The sequence below is a fragment of the Eucalyptus grandis genome, chromosome 5, assembly GCF_016545825.1.
Source record: "Eucalyptus grandis isolate ANBG69807.140 chromosome 5, ASM1654582v1, whole genome shotgun sequence".
Lineage (NCBI taxonomy): Eukaryota > Viridiplantae > Streptophyta > Magnoliopsida > Myrtales > Myrtaceae > Eucalyptus > Eucalyptus grandis.
In genome coordinates this window covers 45293300-45302667 of record NC_052616.1, presented here as the reverse complement: position 1 = coordinate 45302667, position 9368 = coordinate 45293300, and the positions used below count along the sequence as shown (strand labels likewise).

The following is a 9368-nucleotide window of genomic DNA, read 5'->3' as shown; positions in this document are numbered from 1 at the left end:
CCTTTGCATTTTCCCAAAGACTTTCCCCAAAGTCTTTCGAAAACACACCCTGAGTCTATTACAAGGTGGTGGTCACAGCGACATTACCTTAGCTGCGCCGGTATCCGTAGTTTGCCAAAACCATCGCTTGTTTGAAGAGCAAATAGTGGAGGAAATCATGTTTATTCCACTGAGTAGAAATTCTAAGGAAGATAGACTGATTTGGACAGCAAACAAAGCTGGACGCTTTAAGCGTGGATAAATACTCTACATTTCAAAAGCAAAGTAAAAATCAAGCATCATCTAACTACCTACCACCTAGAACCCTATAGACGAAATATAGAAACTTAAATCCTGTAAGATTCGTCTATTCTTATGGATTGTGTACCAGAACACAATTCCTACTGAAAATGATCTTTACAAGAGAAAAGCTTTACCACATCCTCTTTGTTCCCTGTGCTGCCAGATGCCGAAAACAGCAGAGCATTTGCTCCTCCTTTGCCCTTGGCCAAAAGAAGTTTGGATTGACCCAAAACTACGGCTTTGTGTGTCTCATAGAAAATATAATATTTTTGGTAAATATCTTTCGAGAAGTCATTTTTAAGGGAAATGATAATATTTTCTAGCGTTTAATTGAAACTTTTGAAAGTGAACCTCAATATATTTTCCATCGTTTGATAAGAAAAATCACATTTGATTTTCCTAAATAGGCATATACTATTCAAACGCTAGTAACTTACGGATAGGTAGCCAATGAACCCAGCATGGGTTGGCATGGGGACCGAGGCCTCAAGCCTAGAACCTTGACTCTCAAGCATGAGCACAGTCACTGGTCTTGGGTTCCACCAAAACCAAGCTCGAAAACTTGATGCATGTGCTTGGCTACCTAGCACCCCAACTCAAGTTTATAGAGGTTGGGCCCAAGCCCCCAACGCTCGAACCTGAGTCCACCAAGGTAAACCTTGGACCCCAGAGCTCATGACCAGGACTCCGACACTCAAGCCTAGGTCAATCAAGGCTAGGCGTGAGCCAAGCGCAGGACTCTAATATCCATTGAGGACAAGACTTGGTACCAAGTCCATCGAGATAGGGCCCGGGATATTGGTGCCCACACCTAAGTCCATCGAGGTTAGGCCTCAATCCCCTACACCTAGGCTTGGGCCCCACATTAATAGACTGGGGTGCGGGCGTAGGGTACCTCGGACATGGGCACGTGCATGAGAGTGATAAGCCCAGCCTCGCTGGATCTGAGAATGAGCGTGGAGAACCCGAGCCCAGCCTCGAATCCTATGGTCAATTTGGAAAGCCCGAAACGCCTACATCTTCCAATCTTGTCAGCCAAAAGCTCTCTCGGTGGTAGGGGAGGCCTTTTCACTGCAGAAGAGCCACATGAGATGGAACCGACATCTGACGAAAGCAAAATTCAACCTGGGAAGTTGATCCCGTCGACAACTGGGGTCTTGAAATTTAACGCAAGCTACTCTCCGGTGGAAGGAACGAAAGACCAGCGCTGTTGTTGGCGTGTTGAGACTTAAACTTGTTCACATCTAAATTTTGACAACCCGTTTAATCTTTCGTTAATTATATAAAAATTAAGGATTAATTTATAATCTCTAAATAAAATTATTTTTTGTTAAATTGCATTGCATATAAATATTATGAACATTACATATCTATCAAGCAGCAGCAAGATAGACTTAGGTGAATGGCTTTGAGCCTGAATGAATTAACCGGACTTAGTCCTATAGAAAATTTAAGCTATTTGATCCATTAGAAAATTTATGGGCAATAAAATCAAATTCGTTCCTGATCTAAATGGTGCTGAGGTTTTCATGCATTGACTTGCACTTATATAGCGTCATAATTTCATTATTTGTTGGTTTACCTTTGAAACATAAAGCAGAGTGGTGATGAAGAGGAACGGGTGCCAGAGTAAGAGCAAGAACGGGAGTATACACCTGCTAGACGCGCTCTAAGGGAAAGATAGTAAGTGCCACAATTCTTTATGTTTTTCTTCTCAGTGTAAGTTCTTTACTGCTAATTCAATTGATGAAAGGGATGCCAATGCTAATTCAGTTGATGAAAGAGAAGGTGTGACTGCTCCTCCGCCCCCACCAGATCCTAAGCTGCCGCCCACTGTATCTGCAATAGCTCAATCAGTGAGACTGTTATATGGGGAAGATAAGCCTACCATTCCTCCTTTTGTGATACCAGGCCCTCCTCCTTCTCGACCTAAGGATGCAAGACTCATTCTTAAAAAGAGAAAGAAGTCAGAGCAAATGCGGCCCATCCAAGCAAAAGTCCAGGAGAGCAGGCAACTCCCTCCGTGGAATTTCTTAGGTGACGATGCTGCTTCAAGTTCTATCCCTCTAGTCCTTGAGCTTAATGCATTTCCACCATCAGTGGCCACAATGCTAGGTCTTGCTCAGAAGGAGGCTCCACTTAACACATCAACTTCAGCCATGCGTCAACCTTCTTGGGAGAAAATGAATGCAGAACTATCCCCATCATCTAAAGTACTTCAGTTGGTTGCGTCGAGCATTGGTCCGGGTCAACAACTTGCCCTTTTTCTGCCCGCGAAAAGCTTAGATCTCCCTGGAAGTGATGTATCCTCAATGAAACACAGTATTGACCTTGCAGGCAATTCTGAACCAAATCATGCTGGAGGCAAGGAGCAATCACATCCCGTCGATGGGCTTGCAGATCCCTAGAAGTTAGACTAGCCTGAAAGTAGGAATTCTTCCAATAAGACTCGGTCAGTTCTTTTCAGATTGATCATCTTGATGCAGAGGAAGTCTCGTGTAAGAAGACTGTTTCGGGTCATCCCAAGAGTGACACCGATCCGTAAATTCAAGGCAGGGGAGTGACAATCTATGGAAATCACAATTCTTTCATGGGACTGGAAGCATTAGGGTGCTTTGCAAATGGTGGCATAAATTCTTTTCTTGTAGACTTTGAGCAGTGACAGTGAGCAATGAAATCGCAAAGATAGGGACGATTAGACAAATTAGGACACCTCTGTGTAAAGCTTTTGTTATAGAAAATGAGATTATAGTGTTAGATGTACATTCGTCTTACTCAAATGTTGCAGGTGCTTAGGTTAGCATAAAGATGAGTTAGTGCAGGCGTTTAACCAGAGTGAGGTTGCTGAGTGGCTCTGTCCAATACATCACCCTTAGATCAAGTCAACTGGTGCATTTACCTTTATTTTCTTCTCTTGCCTTGTTCTATCTCCCCAAGCTTTTAGAAGGTTATTCTGTATGAGACTAAAAGCTTGTATCATATATATTGTATAGTCAAAATATCACAAATTTTCTATGTCAATAAGGGTTCATTTTCTAGTTGTAGTGTGATGAATTTTTTGCATAATGAGCAATACTAGCAACCATGAAAAGCCATTGTTAAAACTCTGCCAAGCTTTCAAGAGGACAAAGGGGAAACGCGCATATAGTTACCTGATTTGTGCATCATTTCTTATAGATTCATATTAATCGAAATCGGGACTATAAGATTGCAAAGTGTAGAGTTTTATATACTTGGTGAAATTGAGTTTTACTATGATGACCAATCAAAGGAAGGAATGGGTATGGAGACTACTAATAAGATTTAACTAGCTGAATTGAGAGCTTAAAGGACCAAAGTGAACGGACTTATAACTTATTAAACCAACATCTCGTCAGAGTTGAACAATGCTGCGTCTTCTCGCCCACATTATCATGCGAAATCGAAGCAGTGTATTTTGTATGACACTAGTATTATGTAGTCGAGGGCCAAAAAGAACTCTAACGCAACATTTCGATGTTTGAATAACAAAGTTTTCAAGATATCTTCCAACAATACAAAAAGTGAGAATTAAGAGCCACCATATTCTTTATAACAAGAATTAAAAATTCAAGATTGTTTTGATTTTCAAAACTAATTGATAGTTAAGCGATGTCGATTTTGTTTGTATATCTACACACTCGAAAGCTGCAGAAATTCTTTAGATCCTCGTCCTTGGAGTTCCTAATCATCCCCTCGGTGAAACCAGTAGCAAGTGATATATCTGCACAAACATTTGATTATTTATATACACACACTGTTTCATACACAAAAAGAAATTATAATGGAGAATTTAGTATTACAAGCTATTATGATTAATATCTTTTTTTTCGTTAAAAACTTACTATTCGGCCAAATTCATGTCCTTTCAATGCGGATCTCTTTCTGTTTATCATCTGCAATGCCTACAAGCTTTTCTTCTTATCCATGTTTCTTCCACCCCACTCAACAATTTCTTTAAGTGTTCCCCGTTCCTTGAGCAGCTTTAGGGCACCCGACAGCCCTTTCTCCACTGCAGCTTCATGAATTGTCTCATCCGGAACAACTTCCTCCTCATCCTCATTAACAGGACCTTCATCATTACCAAATTCTTTAAGTTCTGTCCAGCCTCCGGGCTCACCTTTTACTTCATTATCAGATGTTAATGGTGCTTCGTCTTCATCCATGAAGACATCTTCTGTCAGGCTTACGAGAATCTAGAACGAGGGTAATGGCACAATTTCAGTAACTCACTTGATAAGAAAATAACATCACATATCCTTTCAGACACCAAAGACCATATCAAGCAATTGGTGGATATAACACCGATTTGAAGAGGAAGTAATTTCAATTACATGAATGAAATCTCAAAATTGCAATGCAAGCCCAATATGCATGTCCCTCTCCCCTTCTCAGTAGAACCAACAGCATTCTTAGCCAGTATATATCGTGAAAGCTAACTGTGGTTTTAAAACTAGGCAACTCCAATATGGCCAAAACAGTTGAATAAGTCCACCGCTCTTCAAGACAGCAATCCCCTCGACCAGCGATTAGGAATTTATTTCGGAAGTTAAAATGCATCCCAAATAAACAAGCTACTGTGACTGCGTGAGCAACAGACTGCAAGTCGTATGTGAAAAGTTTGCTTGTTTGCAAGTTGTCCAGGATGTTGTTCAATGAGACGCATCAAGTGCACTGCTTGTTCGCACATACACAGAAGGCAAATTCTAAACTAAGTCACTTACAAACAATCTTCCAGTATGCATACAGTGAAAGAACAAGAAATGTTGCTCATTGACCATCCAAACAATACCAGGATTCTAAACTAAACAGCCAACTTAAACTAGTTTTGACCCAATAAGCAGCAATACTACCCAAATCAGCAAAAGGCAGTAATCTGAATAATCTGGAGAACAAAATAAGGGTTCCACAGTTCAGAAAGAAAATATGATCACAAATTGTCCAGGCCAAACACAGAATTAATCGAATGTATACCTTCATCAACCTCAAGGCCTGAAACAAGACCTTCTATTTCTGTCATGACAACCCTGCTTTCCTGTGATTCTCCAATCGTGACACTCTGATTTTCTGCATTGTGTGTGCTGGGAATACTACTGGCACGAAGAGCTATCGCTTTAGGACCAGAAGCCCCCTCCTGTTCTTGCTTCTTTAGAGCCAATTTCCTAGCTCTCTCTAAAGATTTATAAAGATCTTCATCGTCATCAGCAATGACCATGTTTTTGTCATTCTCCATCTTAACAGGAAGAGTTTGCTCCACCCGCAGTAACCTAGATGCCTCCTCTGCTTTAGTATAGGCCAATTGGTAGGCATTCTTTCTCATCTCAGCCTCGATTTTCTCTTGTTCCTCTCTGCTAACCTGCCTCATCCCATCCTTACGTGATCCAAGATCTTCAATACCCAAACCTGCTGAAACTGCTTCCGCTTCAAGGGCATCTAAGTCCAACTTCTCTTTCTTCCGTAAGGATTTCTTGTTCTTGGGATTTTTGAATCGAAGCAATTCTTCTTGAGTGTATTAATCAGACGAGGTCTTGGCAGATAAGGTGAGATCTTCATAACTATTTGAAAAAACACCCTGTAGCCTCCTTCTTAGCTGTATATGAAGTACATGAAACTTTTTTAGAACGACCAAGCAGACCTCATTCCTATTCTAACTAATGCTCAACCACAATATGCAGAAAAACTAGTTACCTCTTCCAATTTCTTTTCAGCTTCATTGGTCAAACGTCCACTTGAGTCAAGAGTTACCCCCTGAAACCATCAAAAGAAGTGGGAACGCAATAGCTAGATATGACACTTAAAATCAGAAAAGAGAAAAAAAAACTAACCTCATCTTGAGCCGGATCGTCATATTGTGCAAGTATTTTCTTCTCCAATGCAGGGTCATCACTGAATCTAAAAATGACAGTGCTAATAATAAGTTGAGTGTATGCATATACCAATAGGGATAAGAATATTTGGCTTACTTGTCATCATAGATTCCAGTTTTCTTCTTGGCAGCTTTGTAAGCGTCATCCCTCTGTTTCTGCTCTCCAATTTCCACATTCTCAAATATCAAATTCTAAAGTCAAACCACAAATTACAGCTGAAAAAAGATCATTAGCGACAAATTGACGAAGTTCCAGAAATTGACGATGTCATGCGGTATTCCTGCAACCTCTTCGATGGATATAAGATAATTTGGCTGTCTTTCTCCCTCTCTGTGGATTTGTTGGGTTTCCTTTCGCTGTCAACTGCTAATGTCTCACTATATAAATTACCGATAGATAATCGCCCTCCTTCCCCCCCCTCTCTCTCTCTCTTTCTCCTCTTCGCGAATCCCCGTCCCGAATTCTGCTTCAGATATTACGCAACTCCGAAAAAGTCATCAGATGTTTTTTTGAAAGATTCTTGGCATGGTCAGATATTTTCTCGCGGGCGGGGGCGGGCGGGGGAAGGTGCCGGTCAGCGAACACGCCGAAAAAGTCTAAGACAGATGTTGCACGCGGCCGGTGATCGCGTGGGCCGGGGGCCCACCAAGAGAAAGAGGCGTATAATCGGCCGGCGGGGCTTGCTTTCGGGGAAGGGTGGCGTGTATCCAGGATTCACGGCGTACCTGCGAATTTTTGAAAAAAAATACCCTGACCTCAAAAGTTTCAGCTTGCTTGACGGGGACGGATGTTTCAGGTTTCGATCCTATGGATTCCGGGCTCTAAATGACCGGCCTTATTTGCTCGTATAAATGTTAACTCTTGAGGCTTACACATCGCCGCCACCTTATGAGTGGAGCCTTGTCCAATGCACGTGAACATGATCATATACATGTATCGGTAGAGATTAATCGATCAAACATTTGGAATAGACAATTCTAATTTACCATGTGTCACCTAGGTCAATCCTCAATACTTAACGTGACATCTAAGTAAAGTATTGAGAATTATACCTTATTTGTACGAACCAAAGATTATGAGCTGGGGACTTGTTTACGCTAAATTACTTTAATGCTCTTTTGGTACATTTTCTCTTTATTTTCAAAAAACCATTTTTCATGCAACTTATATTGATTTTTACCTACTTCTAACATGTAGGTGACCATGTAAGTGCATAACCATTATTTAACACTCAATAACGCAAAGTAGTAAATAAATTATAAGCATGGGGAGGAAATACTTATTTTAAAGCAACCAAAACATTTACAATATTAGTTTAGAATTCATATCATAAATCCTAGATATCATGTTTAATTAACAAGTAGTCGCTTAATTTTTGGGGTTTTCATATTTTTAAATGAAACCTAGAAACTGCAAATGCAACATGCAACTTAAAATGCAAACTATATGTCATGCCACATTTATTAAATGAACTAATCTAACGATGGGTAAGAGTTAATGCAACTATACAATATGTCACATGCTTTAATTTAAATGATTCCTAAACATGAAACTACTAAATGACATGCATCTGATGAGCTAATTCAATGTGAAATTGCACATGATATTTTTTTTGTGTTTTTTCATGAAAATTCGAAATTAGAAAATAACTAAAATAAATTACCTAGTTCTAGATATTACCTAATTAAATTTAAGAATTAAATTAGGCCGAATCCATATTTAAATTGGAATGTTATCTCAACTAGATAATCCCTAACCAAAATGCAACCTACCAAGAAAGAGCTATCTAAACTTTTTTTAATTAATTTAAAAATAATATTATATAGAATCAAATTAAACATGCAATCTTATCCAAATATGCAATGTTACCAATTAAAATCTATATCTTTTGTGATTTTCTTTTTAAATAAGAATAGAAGTAAAATCAAATAAAATCAAGCAACAGATAACATCCATCACCCAAGATATAATCCATATCCATCTAATTTTGGAAATAAATAAAATTGTTAAAAAATAATCATTTATAGTAATCTTTCTGATGCAGATGCCGATCTGTATAGCAGGAAAAGATTTACCAATGCCAAAGAATACCATAGCTCAACGGACTCCCTAGTTGCTAGTGGAAAAGATTTAACTTGCAAACCTTAGTTTCATAGGAACCACATCAGGGAAAAATGGTAGAGACACCATTCCAGACAAATTCTCTAAGTTGTTCATAATCAAGACCATCTTCAATGTCGAGTGACTTGGAATCAGCAATCAAGTATTTCACAAGCATGGCAGCAGTGACCTAACTAAGAACTGCCCAGACGGCAAGCAGCACCTAGTCTCACGCAGTTCGTGTCGCTCTCCTCACAAGTTCATATTTTCAGTTCATTGAATGGAATTTTTCACCCGCAATGAGAAGATAGTGTCACCACTAAGTACAGAAAAAAAATGACAAGGAGTTGTTTTTGTTAAGCAAGTCACAGGCCAGTCGACACAAATGCACCGACACCGTGGAACCTCATATAATCTCCCACACACAAGCATTCACAGCAGAGGGGCAGCGACAAGGGCGACGGCAATTTTTCGGAGGGCCGAATAAAGATACAAAAACAAAAATAAAAATGCGGAGGGGGTAGCGACTCAAGAATCGAGCACGGAATTCCACCGAAATTCTACAAGCCGTTGGCAAATTCTAACGACGGCGAGAGATCGAATTCCTCATGCGACAAACCTTGAACTAGGAGACGAAAGCAAAAAAAAAAACAAGGCAAGGCGCGAGATCGGGGGAACACTTACAGATCGGAGGCTGGAGTGCGCCGGTGCGAATCGCCAGACAGGCAGCAAGATCCGTCGGGCAGGAGCGCAATGCGGCGAAGCCAATCCCCCACAGAGATTGCTTCAGCTTTGTCGACGGAATCGGAATGGCGATCGGGGGGAAGAGAGAGAGAGAGAGAGAGGGAACTAGCGCTATCAAAAATTTGTATTGTTAATTGGTATATTTTTTAATATTAAAAATTAATTGATCCGGTTTGGGTGGGCGGGTGGATGGATCCGTCCATGGAACCGGGAACAGGACCCGTACTCCACCGGTTCCATAAATTAGAACCAAAGAACCTGGACTAGTTTCTTCAAGAACCACCGGTTCGGGCGGTTCCGAGTCAGTTTCGGGCGGTTTGGGCAGATCCGATTCTTTTGCATACCCCCTAATCGGAC

At 40.4% G+C, this 9368-nt stretch overlaps 1 pseudogene; it reads right to left on the bottom strand.

The window, feature by feature from the left end:
- Positions 1-4205: 4205 nt before the first annotated feature.
- Positions 4206-8396, bottom strand: LOC120293949 (annotated as a pseudogene).
- Between the last annotated feature and the right edge of the window lie 972 nt (positions 8397-9368).